The sequence below is a fragment of the Myxine glutinosa genome, chromosome 1 (genome assembly GCF_964187855.1).
Source record: "Myxine glutinosa chromosome 1, kmMyxGlut1.1, whole genome shotgun sequence".
Taxonomy (NCBI): Eukaryota; Metazoa; Chordata; class Myxini; order Myxiniformes; family Myxinidae; genus Myxine; species Myxine glutinosa.
Window position 1 is genome coordinate 179,200,198 of NC_136261.1, and position 17,578 is coordinate 179,217,775.

At 47.5% G+C, this 17,578-nt stretch overlaps 1 long non-coding RNA gene across 1 annotated transcript in view; it reads left to right on the forward strand.

The window, feature by feature from the left end:
• The window catches only part of LOC137413943 (uncharacterized), a 125,331-nt gene that overhangs the window by 75,150 nt on the left and 32,603 nt on the right, over window positions 1–17,578 (forward strand). The window contains exon 2 of the long non-coding RNA XR_013623884.1: window positions 10,014–10,081. This is a non-coding gene — a long non-coding RNA (uncharacterized LOC137413943). The remainder of the gene's footprint in view (window positions 1–10,013; window positions 10,082–17,578) is intronic.

A 17,578-nucleotide genomic window follows, 5' to 3' on the forward strand; every position in this document is an offset into this window, starting at 1 on the left:
CACTCTCGGGTGTGCACTCTCCCGTTACACACTCCGTAACACACTCGGCCGTCACACACTCTTTTTCTGCACACTCTGGCACACACTTTTCTCTCATACACTCACGCTCCACGCATGCCCTCTCATACTCCGTGTCAGTCGCCCTCGTACACTGCACAATGGGCCCTTCGCAAATTGTGCCACGCTCACTCGTACACCGCACAATGGCCCAAACACATTCGCGCCATTTTCGCAACTCATCTCGGGGACCTCCTTCCCTGGCTGCACCTGCAAACTTTTATTGGGGTCGGCAAACACGGCATCACGGTGTAAATACAAACTTTGTGCGGATTCCATCTCTTTCTCCCGCGACTTATACTCTGGCTCTCCCGTCTCTTCAGCCCCAATTGTTTCTTTTTCCTCTGCGATCGCCGGCGCCCATAAAATTTCCTTTTCCAACTCAACCCTCGCCGGCGCCCCCGAAATTTTATTTTCCAATGCGACGATCGCCGGTTTTTCTACACCTCATGTCGCGACTCCCATAGCCCCGGTCAATTTAGCTGTGCTCTGCTTTACCTCGCTCTCCATGCGTTCCCCGCATCACTTCACCCCGTCGCATACCACTGCTACCTTCCCGCTCAACCTGCGTCCAATATCCTCCCCCGCCTTTTTCATGTCCCTTTTTGACTCTGCCATCATTTTTTGCCTGTCACGGGTGGCTTTGTCCCCCATTTCCTTCAATTGACCACCCATTTTGTTTTCCAACCTCTCCATGTTGCACCTTGCTTCGTCCCTCATTTCTTTAATTTTATCCTCTTGGGTGTCCACTTTCCCATTCATTTTATTCATGTTATTATTTAGTCCCCAAATTTCGTCCTTCATTTCCGTTCTTGAATTGTCCCCCTCCAGTTTCATGGATGCCATGAATTGAGTAATGAGTAAGTGCAGGTCCAAACCCGCTGGCACCACGGGCTCGGCTCCCGCCGCCACGTGCGAGGCGCCGCCATTTTCTTGGCCAGCTACCGCACCCTCATCAATTTTCCCTTTGTCTACCAACTCCACCTGTAGGTCCTGGGTCATCAATTATTCTTCTACTAGGGCATGCCCGTACTATGTATAAGCTAGGACGTGCCCGTACGTGGGTGCCCGTTCCTTGCCAAAAAAAAAAAAAAAAAAAAATTTGTGTAGGGGTGTGTGTGTGTAAACATCCTAGGGCGTGCCCGTACGTGGGTGCAAAAAAACATGCGTGCAAACAACAACAACAAAAAAAAACTTTGAAACCACGTGACAGTAACGACCACAGAACCCCCCCCCCCTCTATTTACATGAATGGTTTGGTCCATTCGCAACGACCACAGAACCCCCCCCCTCTATTTACATGCAATGGTTTGGTCCAAAGCGAAAGGCTTGCAGTGTTTGGTAAAGAAATCGCCATAGCTCGGTAACTACTTCTCCGATTAATATGAAACCTTGAAAAGGCACATCCTCGGGTCCCCAGCAATATACCTGGCAAGTTTAAAGTATATCGGACCGGTAGTTGTCGAGAAACAGCGGTCACAGACAAACATACACACATACACACATACACACATACACACATACACACATACAAACACACATACACACAGAGATTAATGGAATTATAGATAGATTCCATCTTCCATTACTCCCACCGGCATTTGACCGACTTGGCCAGCCATGGTACGAATTTAATTTGGTTTTACAACTAAATTTTGTTCACTCGTAATTTCGAGCATGTGAAGCGCACTCTAGTCCAATTATCTCACACTCCCAAACACCAATTTGCTGTAGCCAATTTGTCCCAAAAAAATTTTTAGGGTTCAAATCCCACTCCACTGACACCAAATTGTTGCGGATCTCCCGAAGCCCGTTCCCGTTACAAAGGGGAGATTAAACCCTTCCCCCCCCCCCCCTGGATCTTCGGGTCCGCGAGACCGAATCGCCACTTCCGGGCAAATGTGAAAAAGGGTTTCGGGAAAATTTTGCACGTACCTTTGGTACCCACGCCGCCACGAAAGCGGGGATCGAGCCTCGCACGAGCCACGCTTAATCGAGTACGCCTGAGCGGAATGCGTATCATGTGACTCGTGCTGTTACTTTTATTGGAACCCGATTCGAGCGGTTTTATTCGTACCATGTGAAGCCAATGGATTGAAGAGACAGGATGGTCAAATCAGAGGAAGACCAGAATTTATTTACACTCTGTACAATGATCAGAATGAAAGGAAAGGGACACAGAGCAGAGCTTAATCAGTCTTACTTATTCCCAGACAAATGGGCCCACGCACATACACAGGGAGATGGAGGAAGAAAAGTTCGCGCGCCACGCGCGCTTCGCCATCAGTCGCCTCGGGGCAGCTCGCCCGGCCTGGCTCTCCGATGTTCACGGCACGTATCAGGCGAAGGCAGGCAGGAGGAAATCCTCGCGGCGCATATGTGGCCTGGCGCGGGTCGTCCTTTCGAGCGCGCGATTAATACAGCACAGAGCACGGGGAACGGGGAAAGTTCGTGTACAATGACGCAATTCAATTCGCTTTGCAACTCCACTCACGTTCTCGTCAGCCTTCTGCGTTCTCGTGCCGTCTGTTCTCGTACGATCTCGTGCGCTCTCATATGTTCTCACTGTTCTGGAACTCAGGTGGGGGGCTCGGAGCAGGGTTATATGGCCCCGCCCCGGCCCGACTCGAATGTTCCAAACCCCGCCGCTGGTCGTCGTGGTTAGCCACTCCCCTCGAGCCCTGATTGGCGGCTCGTGCTTACCGACCACTCCTCCTGCCCCGCCTTCCTTCAGCCTCGGTCGACTTGTTCAGGCCTGCCGTGTGGTATTTCAGCGCCAAACCCAAAAGCATCAAAGCAAAGCGCCAAAAGAACACCTAATCTCACTGGCCTACTCAACGCAAAACTAAACACTGGAAAGGACTACGTTCACATTTACTAAGAAATAACTGAACTATCGTGAGGCTTCATGTTGTGGTGTAACTAAGAGGGGAAATTAACCTTTATTTCAAAACCGCAACAATATATATATATATATATATATATATATATATATATATATATATATATATATATATATATATATATATATATATTGTTGCGAATATGGAATTTGGCCTCCATATCCGCTTGTAAATATTCCCCTATTTCCCCAATACTCCCCAACTATCCCCAATCCCCCATTCCCTAGTCCCATTGTCTGTAAACAACACTCTGTAGAACCGACCTTCCCCTTTTTCCCCCATTAAATGTCGTGCCCAGGTCCACCGCATCTCACGTAGACAACTTTCGGACATCTTGCTAGTTATTCTTAGTCTATGTCAGTTAAGGACTCCTTTCCATTAATTCTGACTCTTCGTTGCACCAGAATGTGATTAAATGGCACCAGTAGTGAGTTTAGGACCTTCCCATACCTCCTTCCATCTTCTTCCCCAAACAACAACAACAACAACAACAACTACAGCTACAACAACAACTACAACCACGGCGCGCGGGGGGAGTGTGCGTCCTCCCACCAGCTCGGTTAGCCGCCATGACCATGCGCTCCACGGGGTTACCACGAAGGGGCTGGCTGTCAGCTCCTCGTCAAGGGCGGAGCCTGGTAAACCCCCCGCACGCACCCAATGAGAAGCAACGTGCCGATTCCACGAGGCGGAGCTAACGAGCCGAGGGCGTGTCACTCCCCGCCGGATATACGCAGCGACTTACCGGACGTGACGTCAGATGCGCCCCCAGCTTGAGACGACAAGACGCCACCTCGAGCGCTGTGAAACCTCCTGCATCTACTGGACCGTACAGTACCCTGTCCTTGAGCCAAGAGTGCACCTTGAGCCATCGATACCCACTTTCCTTGCCATCAATCCCCGTGTGAGTCAGCCTTTTGTCCCGTTTATCTGTCGTCTGTTGGGGTTAATATAAGAGTGTGTCTAAGTGCTTGTCTTTCTATGCTGTCCCTCTCATCCCTGTAATCTGACCTTCCGCCTTAATATAATCTCCTCCGGAGGTCTTGAGAACCGTATCCCTGGTGTCGTGTCATTTTAATCCCAGCCGTGTGTCTTTTCCTTCATTGATCTAGCGTAGCGCGATTAGTCAACGTTCGGGTATAATCGGGTAACTTGTGCAGACGTGGTCATACCAAACCGCTCGGTAAATAACATCTAAGCCGCGTCTGTAACAATTGGTGTCTGGGAGTGAGATTCGAGGCCCGACCAAATTTTTTTTTTTAAACGAATAGAGGAAAAAAAAAAAATTGGTCAAAATTTGGAGCGGCCGAAATTTGTTTTGTTTTACAAAACCTGAATTTTGAAATCGCGCCATGGCTGTTCAAGGCGACGGGATGCCGGTGGGAGAGATAGACGGGGTAGAATCGACCCAGGACTTAGGAAAAAAAATGGTGGAGGAGAGTAAAGAAGGTGTGGTTGAGGGTGTATCAGGTGCACAAAATGGCGTCCTCACGCATGTGGGTGTAGCGGCACCAAATTTTGCCGCGCCCTTTGTACCAACGGTGGAAGACATGCAATTAATTATGGCTGAAATGGAAGCCCATTTGAAGCGGAACAGTGAGCGATTGTTAAACAAATTGAGAAACCAAATGGAAGCAATAACGAACAAATTGGGAAACCAAATTGAAGCAACAACGAACGGAATGAGGGCCGATAGAGAGGCACGGGAGCAGAGGGACAGAGACCGCAAGTTGGGCGAAAGGGTCCCATGGGTGCACAAGGAAGTAACGCGGGTCGAGAAACGCCGGTTGAGCGAAGCGGAGGAAAGCACGGGTACAATGACGGGGGTAGAAATCGCGACCCGGGGCTTGGAAAAGCCGGCGACCGATGAGGTAGAGGGAATTTTATTAAAGCCAACGGTCGTCGAGGTGAGTACAGAAAAAGCGGAAGTGGGCATTGAAATTGAAGAGATGACGGAGGTAGCCCGGGAATTGCAGGGAGAAATGGATAATGTACAAAGTCTGTGTTCAAATCATGATGAGATGCTCACTAACCAAATAAAAAGTTTGCAGGTGGCAAAGGAGGTGCGGAGACAAGGTACGGAGGTGAGTGGCAATGTATATGATGTGAGGAAAGCTTCAGTCGGCTTGGGGATTGGTTTGGATCCGGGTGTTCGTGAAAGGCCGTTGGTGAAGTGTGTGACAGGACAGGTGTGCGAAAAAAGAGGTGTGCGAGAATGTCCGACCATGGGGTGTGTGAGGAAAAAGTGCACGCCGAGGAGTGAGTGTGCCGTCAGGAGTGAGCCGGTCGAAGCGCGTGTGCGAGGGGGTACATGGAAGCGCGGTGTGGTGAGTGTTACGGAGGAAGTAACGAGAGAGTGTACACCTGTAGTGAGTGTTACGGAGGACGTAACGGAGGAGAGGTGTGGACCGAAGTGTGCGCAAGAGGTGTGGTGTGTAACAGAGAGAGCGTTGGTGGAATGTACGGACGGCGTTGGAACGCCAGGTTTTGTGAGGGTGAAAGGGGTAGCGTATGCTTGTAAGCATGCAAGTAAAGCGTCGACGGTAACCAGGGTAGTGGTTAGGGCGACGGATAGCCGATGCGAGCGCTCGGTGCGAGGGGCGGTGCTTTGTTGGGTGCGAGGCCCGGCTCGGGTCGATGCTGCGTCGCTTCTCTTCGAAGCGTCGTTGCCGATTCGGGCTTGGCCCCGCCCCGCACGGTCGAGTCCGGGCTTTGTCGGGCGAGGCGACCGGTCCGGTTCGAGGGCGAGTGGGAGGAAGCGGAACGGTGCCCCCTCGTGGGGACGGGGTTCCGACCGGGGGAGATTGAGCCATCGGGCCCGGGACCGCAAGGTGCCGCGCCGAGATGGTGCGTGGAACCTCGGTCCAACCAAACCACCTCCCTTGAACCGAAAGCCGGACGGATTCAACCTGCAGGCAACCAAACCACCCGGATTCATTGCTCGGCTTTACGAACCGAGTTTAATGATGTCACGGCGCACCGAAAGGATCTAATAAGTAGACGGATGATGATGGTAGTGATTTGAAACGAAATTTAGAAAAGTGAATAGCTTTGGCAGTAAATGGAAAAATTTTAATTGGTTGGAATTTGGACGAGCCAAATTGATAGAGAGACCCCCGATGTGGTGGGATGGCAAATCCACCATCCCTCACAGATGTGGGGGCAAAGGAGCAATAGATTATGGGGTGTATGGCAGTGAAAACTAGCCCGGGTGGGTTAGGTTATATTGATAGGGCCCTAGAAGATGACATTAGGTAACGTTAAGTTTAGTTAGTGACTGATACCTGTAGTGGGGACGCAGGTAGATTAGTGTGGATTATAATGACGTGGGAGCGCAATAGTTTAAAGGGACGACTGGGAAGCGCAAGTTTCAGAAGGGAGTAGTTAGCTGAGATGATGCCGTGTGTGTGAGAATGGAACAGGTGTGATTGCACAGGTGTGCAACTGACAGGTGAATGGAGCAGTGTATGAGGAAGTAGTGGTGATTGCGTGTTGTGTTGACCAAATGGTCCAGGAAGAGGAGGAGGGTGCAGGTGGCACCAGGTAGGATTGCACAGGTGTGCAACGACAGGTGAATGAAAGACAGGTGTATGGAATAAATGGTATGGAGTATTGGAATGGATGGTCGTGGAGTGAGTATGGTGGAAATTGTGGAGTGGAGTGGATGGTGCGAAGGTGTGGATGGGGGAAGAGTGGACCCCTTTCACGAGTACCCGGGGCGGGTAGTGCAAGTGTTAGGTAGAGGGTATAGGTAAATTGTGGTTGGATATTGGCATCTGTGGTGCGGGTGACAGAATGGTATGTGGATGGGTGCGTTGGTGTTGTGGAAATGGCTGGGCGTGTAGCCTGTTAGTGTGTGTAGTTGGTTTGGGCACTCCACCACTGTAAGGATGTCGGCCAGGTGAGGCCGCAGGTGGGCTCTGGGAGCCGGTAGTAGTTGTTGTGGATGGGGCCCGAGGATCCGGAGGACGGACCCGGGTAGCCCAGTGCCAGAGGGCACCATGGGGTGACAGAGCCAGGAGAAGGGCTGTCCCCAGTTAGTTAGGTTAGGGTAAGGAGCTAGGTAAGCTCGGGTGGCAACTACAGTGGTGGAGGTGTGCAGGTGGGTAGACCTGTTGGGAGAGGTACACGTCGCAGCCCAGAAATTGTGCTAGAGCACCGGGAGATGAATCGGGGGAGTGAGACCCCAAATTGAGAAGCACCACAGTTTGGCCAATGGGAATTGGTTATTAGAACCCATAGTGTAAGAGGGCCAATGGTTTGGCCAGAGAAAGACCCCGGGTAGTGTAAAGTGTGTTAAAATCATTTAGAGGATAGTTAGGATGAAGGATCTCCTCGCACCATCTGCATCCACTCACCTGAGGTGACAGGTACTCCGCACCATGCCATGTTTAATTATTTTTGATGCAAATGTTTTGGATTGTGAGACGCATCATGACGTGGGTGTGACATTGTGCTTTGATGTTCCATCTCTGCCTCCTTATGAGGATTGATGATGAATTTGGTGATGGCAAATTTTGGATAGAGGGATTGTGGTGACGAATTTGGTATAGAGGAAATATGGGGAGACGTGACAGTAGTGACGAATTTGTAAATGTGTAGATTTTTGTACATATGGGGTAAGGGCAAGGGTAGTGTAGGTGACAGGGGGGTGACGTACGGTAGGGACGAGCTTTCTCACTTCGCCCTCCGTACGCATTTCGCCTTGCATTGCCTTTTTGACGTGTACCCTTGTGACCTTACCCCTCGCTCAATTGTCTTTCCCCTTTTGTCTCCCACATGACCTGTGCGCCGTTGGGCGCCGAGGGGAGCGTGCGTGGGTCGGCCATTGTGCGCCCGAAATTCCCAGAACCAGCTGTCTGCATCGATGCACCACATTATGGACCACATGCCTGTGGCCGAGCACCACTTATGGACCCCATGGGTTGGGGCATGGCCCCTCTGCTGGAACCGGCCATGAGGGCCTGAAATCTTGCTGGCGGACCTTGGCCACAGGGCACCGATGCCCCACAGGTGAACCACACTAGTCGGCCCTGTGGGCTATAAATAAAAGAAAATAAAGAAGGGCACATTGGGCACACTTTATTGCAAATAGGCCGCCAGTAAGCAAAGCAAAAGAGAATGACAACATCTGGAAGACAAATAATAATAACCAGCAGAGGGAGCCGAAGAGCAAGAGACACCTGCAGGGTTAGGGGTTGTTGGTTTATTTTTATGGAACACTGATGAACTATGGTGACTGCACCGATTGGTGCGTGGGTGTGTATTGGTGCGTTATTGGGTGCGTTCATGGTGCGTCGATGCAGAGCAGACTGTCTCCCCCCCAGAAAGAACAATTACAGGTCCTGGGTTAGTTTTGTAAATAAAAATAGCGTCAGTGTAAATAATGCTCCCCACCGTCAGTGTTTAGTTTGAAGACCATTCCGCAATTCGGTTAACTGTGGGCGTAAGTCTGTTAGGCAGGGTGCAATGGAGCAGCGGGACACATTTATTTATGTTTTAAAACTGTCGCACTCAGGGTCAGGTTAAAAGTAGAGGGAACTGCACCTACGTGTCACACTAAATAAAAGTTGTAGGCCCGGGACGTGCCTAAGAGGAGGAGGGTGCAGTGTTGTGGATATGAGGACTGTATATTTTTTTTGATTGTGTGCTGTATTGTTGTGATTATTGTTTATTCTGTGCCTCCTGCCTCCGGAGCTGTGTAAAGACCAAAAGGGCGTCCAATAGTCCACAAGCATACACGTCAGCCAAGTAATAGAATATACCTGTTGATAGTTATCTCTTATTCTGTGTTTTAGCGTAAGGCTGTGTCTTCCATTAATAGAAATACTCCATTGCACCAGTGAAAGAGATAGATTCCCTTCCATTCCCCCCTTTCCGTCAATTGCAATTTGAAGCGCCTTCCGCATTTTGGTCGGTTTTTTCCCTTCATCCGCCATTGACCACGAGGCAGGGTTGGGGGAAGGAAGGCGTTTCCCCACCTCGTCAGAGAGGGGAGGAGTGAACCAGCCCCGCTCGACCAACCATGAGCCAGGGGTTTGGCTACAGAGGGCGGAGGAAGAGCGGTCGGGGAGGTTCGCAAAGGTTGAGGGGCGGGGGCCTATATAACCCAAGGCAGGGCGTGTCCAAAGAGAGAGATGCGTTTTTACAGAGGAGAGCAGAAGACAGAAAGGCCTGGAGTTGGACTTTGAGTTGGTCTGAGTTGGTTGGGAGTCGGTCGTCAAGTGCAGAGTGGTGAAGAGTCAGTCAGTAGAGGTGGTGGTCAAGTGGTTGCGTTGGTTGCGGTGAGGAGTCGGTGGTAAAGAGTGAGGGACCAAGAAAGAGAGAGAAAGAGTCCTGAAGCAAGAGAGGAAGTTGTTGGACTGGGTGGGACTAAGGAAGGAGAGAGAACCCGTCACACCAATCCCCCAAGCTCCGCGTTGGCTCCACCAAGCGTTCAGCTCCACCAAGCTCCGCGTTGGCTCCACCAAGCGTTCAGCTCCACCAAGCGTTCAGCTCCACCAAGCTCCGCGTTGGCTCCACCAAGCGTTCAGCTCCACCAAGCTCCGCGTTGGCTCCACCAAGCGTTCACCTCCAGCCATCCACCTCCTGCAATTCCCCGCGTGAGTCAGTGTCTTTTGTTTGTTCTGTCCTGGGTTAATTAAGTCTGTATAAGCTAGTATTTTCCCTGTGTCACCTGCGTCTTATGTGCTTGTAAATAAACGTGACTGCTTTCTTTTTGCTTGTGTGTAAATAGTCAATAAATTCAGTCGTATTTCCAAACCTTTCTTTGCCTTCGTTTTCCTCTTTGCATTGCGTCGTTTTCGTCTTTTCCCTCATTGAGCAGCTGGGGTGCGATACGGCCAAACTCTGTGTGAATCGGGTGAGTTTTGTTAGGTCGCGGTCTTACACCACCGCTCGGTCTATAACATCTAACCGCGATCTATAACAATATATATATATATATATATACTTTTTTCTTTTTTTTTACACCCACAAATGGGTATGTCTAATTGTATAAATAAATTGAATCCAATGATTATACAAACGTTAGCTTTGTTTAAATTCGCATAGAAACCTGAAGCTGTGGAGGTTTGCCTGATGCCCGAGTCATTTTCCAAACTGGACTTCCTCAAAGCAGCGTGAGTCAGAGATTTATTCTGTTTCTGAAGGTGATTTGTGTTCCACAGTATCTATCTATAATTCCAGTAATCTCTGTCTGTACGTCTGTACGTCTGTTTGTCTGTGACCGCTGTTTCTCGACAACCACGGGTCCGATATACTTTTAACTTGCCAGGTATATTGCTGGGGACCCGAGGATGTGCCTTTTCAAGGTTTCATATTAATCGGACAATTACTTACCGAGCTATGTCCAAAAAACGATTCAACCAATCAGAGAGCAGCGAACGATCGCGTGTGCCGAACGTGGCGGGCACACTCTGCCTCGGATGGCACATTTGAGAGCGTATTCATTTATTTCACGTTTGCAAACTATGTTGGCGTTAAACTATGTTTTACAACTAATAAAAACGAATTTGCGATTCATTCGCTTTCCTGCGCGTTTGTGCACGCGATGGCGATTTCTTTACCAAACTCCGGAAGCCGTTCGCTTTGGACCAAACCATTGCATGTAAATAGAGGGGGGGGATTGTCACCGTACTCGCAAGCCGTTCGCTTTGGACCAAACCATTTCATGTAAATAGAGGGGGGGGATATAATTTTAGATATAGATATAGTACGGGCATGCCCTAGTCTATCTATAATTCCAGTAATCTCTGTCTGTCTGTCTGTACGTTTGTTTGTCTGTGACCGCTGTTTCTCGACAACCACGGGTCCGATATACTTTTAACTTGCCAGGTATATTGCTGGGGACCCGAGGATGTGCCTTTTCAAGGTTTCATATTAATCGGACAATTACTTACCGAGCTATGTCCAAAAAACGATTCAACCAATCAGAGAGCAGCGAACGATCGCGTGTGCCGAACGTGGCGGACACACTCTGCCTCGGATGGCACATTTGAGAGCGTATTCATTTATTTCACGTTTGCAAACTATGTTGGCGTTAAACTATGTTTTAAAACTAATAAAAACGAATTTGCGATTCATTCGCTTTCCTGCGCGTTTGTGCACGCGATGGCGATTGCTTTACCAAACTCCGGAAGCCGTTCGCTTTGGACCAAACCATTGCATGTAAATAGAGGGGGGGGATTGTCACCGTACTCGCAAGCCGTTCGCTTTGGACCAAACCATTTCATGTAAATAGAGGGGGGGGATATAATTTTAGATATAGATATAGTACGGGCATGCCCTAGTATAATTAAATTTAAATAAAGGTTTAAAGAGGTCTGAAGTCATACTCGTATAAGGAAATTAATTCTGGGTTTAACCGCCATTTTACACAGTGTCTGACTTTACCCTACTAACACGTTGCATAAGTAATCTCTGCCTGTTGTTTGTGTCCTTCACAACATCCTTAAAAACAGCAAGTGTGTCCTGTTTGGAATGTTTTTCAATTTTGTTTGCCTGCCAGGCAGGGAGATAGAGTAAAAATATTATTTCACCTCTCTCCGCAGATTTGTGATCGGGATGAATTCAAAGCCAAAGTACAATAAAACGGCAAATTTGCCTTCCCATTCATGTTCCGATTTGTGCTCAAAATACAAAATTCAATTTAAATAAGTTGTTCCTCTATCATAAACTGATAAGACAGACAGACAGATGGACTGTCCTGAACCAATTGATTAACCCCTCTTTTTGCTTTGCTTGCGCTGGGTAATCACTATGGTGAAGGAGTCTGGACTCCAGCAGAATACGGATAAAAGAATCAAGGCACAAACTCGTCCGAGAAGATGTTTACTCGTAAAACCAACTCGGGTACACTAAAAAGCCCGTTTATCGGGCTGCCTCATAAAGCAAAACCGAAACCGAAAGCCACGCCTCTCAAGCATGGGCGGACTGGCCATAGGGCATTTGGGCAATGCCCGGTGGGCTGGGACCGCTGGGTAAAAAATGGGCCGCTGGGCTGGATAAAAAAACAGCTGAAAAAAAATTTGTCATGGAAAACTTCTGGCTCTGCCTCCATCCCCGGGGATTCCCCGCTAAATATCAAAAGTTCAAAAGGTCGCCCCTGACGCCTCATTATAATTACTAGCAACGGTACCCGCCCAGTAACACGTACCAGAGAAAACAAATCGTTTGCGCAATGGGCTCTCCAATATTCGATGTGTTCACGGTTTGAATTACGTAACGTAACGTTTGTGACGATGTTTGTGACTTTTGTGTCACGGTAGTGTTTGATGTGACAGTGTGAACGTAATTTCGTAATGTTTTTCGTTTTTATTTTCGTAATCGTTTAATGAACGTTTAATGAACGTTTAATGAGCGTAAGAATAATGTTTAATGATCATTAGATGAATGAATGAATGAATGAATGTATGAATAATGCCATGGCGTCGCGTTGGCAGCAGTGACAATATAAAAATGTTTGCCAAGAACTTCAAAGAGAGAAAAGGAACTTTTATCAGCAATGACGTGTGTCCTGAAGTTCTGAGCTGAAGAAGAGGTACAAAATCATTCCATTTTTTTTCCTAAAGAAAAGCGTACAGTTGATGTCACTAATCACGATTTGAAACACGATGGAATAATATTTACCGATATGAACAGTGATGTGGTTTTTTTATTGAAATTCTAAAAATACTGTTCACATTTTGATGATTTGTGTGTGATATTTAACGGATGTTAAAATAAATCTCGCCTCCTAATTGAAGCCCCGCCCCTAGGGCGGGTACCGTTGCTCGTCATATATAATGGCGACTCAACAATTTTTACCGCTTTGCTTTGAAGACCAGGAATGAAGGGGGAGGAGCGTGTTAATATGTCTGGTTGAAGGCTGTGGGCTGTGAGGTGAGGGGTTTGAAGCCAGATTTTAGTCTTACAGCCGCCATGTTGGTGCTCACTGTCACTGCGATGCGAAGCGAAAGACGCCTCAGAGCTGTTACATTCACAATCGCTATGTCGTATGTACTCCCGATACGTGTTTCCTTCGATTGTAAAAACTACCAAATCAACAGTTAAAAGGATTTTGAGCCGATAGGCCAAGTACGTTTAGATAGGTCTACTGACTACTGATCTAGTATTGATAACAATGTCGCGAACTGACTTACGATGCTAATTTTTTTTTTTTCAGCATCTCCATCTGTAACCAACAATGGATAAAGCAAACCAGAAGAGAAGAAAAGGAGGTGCTGAGAATGAGTGTGATCGAAAGAAAAATAAACTGTCAGATTGTGCTTCAAAGTGCAGAAACCTTTTGGATCTGTTCAAGAGTACTAATACTGGGCCTGGTGAAGTCAGTGAACACGGGGATAAGGATACTGAATCGGTAGCTCGACCATCAGCAGCTGAATTGGTGGATGATCAATTGGCAGATGAATCGGTAGATGACCAATTGGCAGCTGAATCGGCAGAATTGGTGCAAATTGGTGAACACGAACAGGTGCGGTCAGCTGAGAGAGATGTACCTGCTGCAGCTGCTACACTTGCAGAGGAGGGATACCCCTCGATTAACTACTTTAAGAAACCATGTAGAGATGAAGATTGTTTGCTGTTTTGGAATTACCACCCTAATCAAAAAACTGACAACCGAGTGGTCAAGAGGTGTTTCATGCAAAAAGAGGTGTTTCATGCAAAAAGATGGTACAAACAGATGGTTGTTGTCATACAACAAGGACAATCATTCTCTTCACTGTTCAGTGTGCTTGGCGTTTTCCAGCACCTCAGACTGGTCCACGTTCATCGAGGGAATGACTGACTGGCGACATGTACATACACGTGTTGAAGAACAGGAACGCTCTTCTTTTCATTTGAGATGCTCTACAGCATACCTGGTAGATCGGCAACAGTCCAGCGTTTCTCACCTGCTCGCATGTAGCCATCATGATGAGGTTAGAAAGACACGACAAGTGATGGAAAGAGTTGTGGATGTGGTCAAACTCATTGATAAGAGGGGACTGAGCTCCAGAGGAAGTAATGAAGAAGCAGCATACATACTTGTCAATGAGGAGATCGAACATGGTACATTTCTGGAAGTTGTAAAACTACTTCGGAAGTATGATTCCTGCACAGCCGATCATCTCTCTCACTTTGTCCAGAACAGCAAGAAGCAACATGAGAAGGCAAAGAGTTCACGAGGTCGAGGCTCCTTGGTAACTTTGCTGTCTAAAACTACAGTGAATTATGTTATCACAGTTATCCGGGATAAGATACGTCGGTGGATTTCTGAAGAAGTAACAGACATGTTTGCTGTGGAAATTGATACCACTCAAGACATCTCAACACAAGACCAGTGCTCTGTTGTTCAGAGATATGTTGATAGCACTGGCACTATCCAAGAAAGATTCGTGAGTGTGGTGAATGAAATGTGAGGAATCTACTGGCGAAGCTTTTGTGCAACTTGTTTCTGAAGTCTTGTTAGGACTGAATCTTGGCCTCAAGAACTGTGTTGGAAACTCAACTGATGGTGCAGCAAACATGCAGGGGCGCTACAAAGGCTTCAGTACTCTGCTATCAAAGGAAGCTCCAATGCAGATCCATGTTTGGTGCCACGCACATGTTAAATCTCGTTGTGACTGAAGCTACAAGTGATGTGATGACTAGCGCATCACTGTTCTCACTACTGAATGACATTGCAGTATTCTTTCGGGAATCTTATCAGTGAATGAACATCTGGAGTTGACACTCCACTACTGTGAAAGGAATGGGAACTATCGGAGAAACGAGATGGTGGTCATGGGACGCCGCCTTGAAGAAGGTTTTTGGTTCATTCAACAATCCAACTGGAGCACTTTTCATGGAAGTTATCACCACTCTTAATGCCATACTTGTTGCTGACCAGATCCAAGCAGCTGTTAAGGCCAAGATGAAGGGATACATTGCCAGTCTCCTGCAGTTTGAAACAATTCTGACTGCACAAGTATATCTGCATGTATTCTCCCGCACTACAGCGCTCTCCAAGTATCTACAAACTGTGCAATTGGATCTGCTGACTGTGCACCAGATGGTGGATGAATTGCTAGAGAATATGCAGATGCTACGATTGCTACGGGATGACTTCCAAGCTTTAGTCTGGGATCCGAGACCTCAAAATTTGATTTTGAAGTGACACCCCTGCTATAAAATGTTTGACCCCTAGATCATGTCTGTGGGGGTGTTAGCCACCAGAAAAGTGACTTTAGCAAGGTAGTTTGGATTGCGCGAATTCTGTAGGGACATTTTTTAACTTGGGGCGTCAACTGTAAAAAAGCAAGAAATTTATGGGTAGGGGAAATTCAATTGACCATATATCCCATAATACAGGGGTGAGTGCAACAAATTACCACTCATTCTTTTTGTTATAAATTTGGCTTTTATATGAAACATGATTCAACGTGATTGGACCATCCATGAGGTCAGCAGAGGTCAAAAGGTCACGGAAAGTGGGTTAAGCTAAAAGTTTAGCTCCTTTAGTAAATAAAATCACATTTTTCCTACTTCAAGCTCAATATAGCCAAACTTTTACACCCAAAATATGTTGTTTGTACCCCTCTGATGTTTTTGGGAAAGAAATGCCCCGACTGAACTTAACTTACTGGCATGTATGTCACTTTAGATTTGCATAACTTTTAAAAAATCACCAAAATCGGGCATTCACACTATCTATTTGCACGGTACTCTTCAACATGTTTTAAAACGACAAGTCATACCACATACTGTCTGGAAAAGTGTCATTACCTCTATTTACGCATCATCATCACCGTCATCAGTCAGAAGCCGTCCACATTTTTCTCTGTCGCCATTGCAGGCACATGCAATGAATGATGCATGGTACTCCAGCTTTCGCACAAGGGCAATTCCTCAGGCAGTTCGGTTTCTTCTTACATTTGCAGTACTTCAACTTCGCAGCAGAAGGCTTTGATGGCTTGCTCTTCATGACAGGAATTAACCTGTCACCATCCACACTCTTGCCATACTCTTCAAGTGGAAGAAGCACTGGATTGTTGAGTGAAGCTTGCTTGTATAAGCTGATCTGACAAAGGCTCCTGAGAACGTGGAAGTGAAAAGCATCTTCTGTTGGAGGAAGGGAGCGCAGATCTAGTTTGCTAGATGCAAACAAGTGGGCGCGGAGCTTATCCAGGGATGAATACCCTGGCTTGCTGTAGAGATCACAAAAGAAGCTTCGTGCTTCAGTTATCACCTGATCATGTGCAGAAGGTCCGGATTCATGTCGGATGAAATTGGACAACGCTGGCTGTTTGTCAACATGCTGGAGTGCGACTTTCACTGCTCTCTTCATACCCCGTTTGAAAGGATAGCTCACCGAATCACAACCTGACCGAATGTAGGAGATGAGCAGTGTGTCTGTGAGTGCCAATACGTCCTTTCCAACTGCTGTGGCCAACTCATTCACCAAGTCATGGATGGGGAGGAACAGATCATCCTTTTCCACCCATAACTCAACAACGTTTGTCAACCGAGGGAAATGATACATTGACAAGACGATGATATCTGTATCTGTAGCCTGAATGACAACTACGCTGTTGTCACAGCTAGCAATGTGAGCAAAGATTCTGGTGTCCGCCTCCTCGTGGTTAGGGCAGTACAGCTCATCAACATTGGTATGTTCCGTCTGCGTCACACGAGTTGCCTGGGCGTTGACCCCAAGGACCAGGCAGAAGCCATCAGGCCAGGATGCCTCCTGGGACCAACGTGAAGCAAGATACGACAGCAGATTGGTCTTGTTACAAGGGTTTGACAGGAATGTGTTCCAATCAGGGATTTTCATGATGTCCGCTGGAACAAACTCTGGCAAATTGGTATTTGACTCCCGTCTCTGGCGTTCAACCACTTTTAGACTCTTTAACCCAAAATCATATTGATCGCCCACGAAATGCACTTCAGTGCAATGTCTGGGTTTCATGTTCAAGAGTTTGTTCCTGTACCTTTCCTGAAGTTGGTCAAATGTACTCGAACCAAGTGTGTTGAACCGCTGGATGAATGCCATTGCATCGACTACATAAACTGCATCAGATGCAGAAGGAGGCAACTCTTTTAACGGTTCCCATGACTCGGCAACCTCTGCCTGTAGAGTGGATAGATAGTTGGATTTGCAACCTTTCCGCATGGAAAATCCATTCTTCTCTGGCTCAAACAACGAGGGAGGGTACTCAAGCCATTCGTAACTAAATGCCTCAGTCCGTGCCTCATCACTCAGGTCCTGTGCGAAACAAAGTGCCCTTGTCACTGCACTCTCCTCTCTGATGACTTCTTTCACAGTGTCCATCTTTTTCTTACTTTTCTTCAGATGTGTGGCGAATGTTTCTATCTTCGGTTGGACAATCTTGTCTCCATTCGTCGTCGTGGCAGCATCCATTGCCTCCAAGCCTAGACGTTTGGCATCTACCAGGGTAGTTGCTGCAAGAATCTGACCTGTGGATATGTTCATTAGTTTATCTGTCGCAAGTGAAGGATCGAATGGGTTTTGCATCTTCTCTTCCACGGTCCGTTTGATCTGCAACACGGCTTCCATGTCGTCTTTCCTCAGCTTCTCGTGGTGGTCAGATTGCGTCGAGGCCATGTGTGCCATCTGTTTTACACTTTCAGAG